We start from the raw sequence: 1,733 nt of genomic DNA, 5'->3' as shown, positions 1-1,733 counted from the left end.
AGTAGCTGGGATTACAGGCACACACAACCACGCCCAGCTAATTTTTACACAAGACGGGGTTTTTAGACAAGACTTGTGTTTTTAGACAAGACGGGGTTTTGCCATGTTGACCAGGCTGGTCTTGAACTCCTGTCCTCAAGTGATCCGCCCACCTTGGCCTCCCAAAGTGCTGGGAATACAAGCATGAGCCACCGCACCCGGCAGTATCCAATGTCTTGAGTAAATCAACTTTGTTGGGTGTTATTCAAGAATGGCTGCTGTGAAAACTTGGAGAAACTCCTTTCAAAATTTAGTCCCAAATGTGTCCCTAATCCTTAAATATTCAATGTTGCATCCAATGTCTCAAGTAAATCCACGCTATTTGATTTGATTGCAGTCTAGTTCCAAGAGAGACAGGTAGATCCAACTCCTTATAAAATCAAATCCCAAACTGTGTTCCCATCTCTGAGACCCAGACCGCATCTAATATCTGGAGTAAATCCGTGCTGCTGGACATGATTCCGGATTCTAGAATAGTTACGATGGAGATGAGTTAGGTTCAAGTTCTTACAAATCAAGGTCCAAGGTATGTTGTTTCCCTTCTCTAAGCAGGTGGAATAGGTCTGTGGAGAGTGACAGGTGCAGATGGCTTGCTGTGAAGACATGGATGGAACCCCTTACAAAATGGAGGTCCAAGGTGTGTCCTGGCTCTTAAACTTGAACTCCTGGCCTCAAGCCATCCTCCCACCTCCACCTTCCAAAGTTCCGGGATTATAGGCGTGAGCTACCATGCCTGACCCCAATTCTTAAGTCTTCCAGACTGTATCAGATGTTGCTAATAAATCTGTATCCAGTAAATCCATGTTGGAGGGTCTTCCACAATGGAAATAATAAATTGAATGCCTTAAAAGATTTGACCTCAACTCAAACGTCTAAAGTCATTCAGTGTTGAAATGACCAGGCAAGGTCAGGATGGATTGCAATGAAGAGTGGGTTGAACGCCTTATAAGGGCCCACAGTGTGTCTCAACTCTTCAGCTAGCGACCTTGGGAGGCCGCTTACTCTCATTTGTCACAAAATCCCAGTGTGACAAACTATTTTTGCACTGCGCTTATCTTAGGAAGCTGTCAAAAGTGATGCATGCAATCTGTTAATGGGCTGGAAGTGTTCTAGCCATGGTTCCTAAAGGTAGAGGCAATCCTACCACGTGATGCAGCCAAGGAGACCTTCTCCAAGATCCAGACTCTGTACTAGTGAGGACTTCTTGGGCCTTAAGCCCAGTGACCAACCTCCAGCGGGCAGAAAGTTTGAGTGGGCCTTTGAGACCCAAGTGACTGCATTGTCAGTCGTCTTAAGAAATTTCCCTCCCTTTATTTCATTATGTTCTTGCCTTTTAGAAAACAATTTTATTGAAATATAATTTATATGATAAAACTCATTCATTTAAAGTGTACAATTCAATAGTTTTTAGTATGTTCACAGAATTGTCCAACCATCACCACAATAATTTTGGAATATTTTTGTCATCCCCAAAAGAAATTTCACACATTTTGGCAGTCACTCCCCATTTCCATGCAACAAATTTCCCAGCCCTAGACAATCATTAATCTACTTTCTCTATCTATGAATTTGCCTGTTTTGGGTACCTCATATAAATGGAATCGTACAATGTGTGGTCTTTTGTGTCAGGCTTCTTTCACACAGCATATGTTTTCGAGGTTCACCCATGTTGTAACATACATCACGTACTTTAT

This window comes from Mandrillus leucophaeus, unplaced genomic scaffold (genome assembly GCF_000951045.1).
Source record: "Mandrillus leucophaeus isolate KB7577 unplaced genomic scaffold, Mleu.le_1.0 Scaffold185, whole genome shotgun sequence".
Lineage (NCBI taxonomy): Eukaryota > Metazoa > Chordata > Mammalia > Primates > Cercopithecidae > Mandrillus > Mandrillus leucophaeus.
This window is presented reverse-complemented; position numbering follows the sequence as displayed.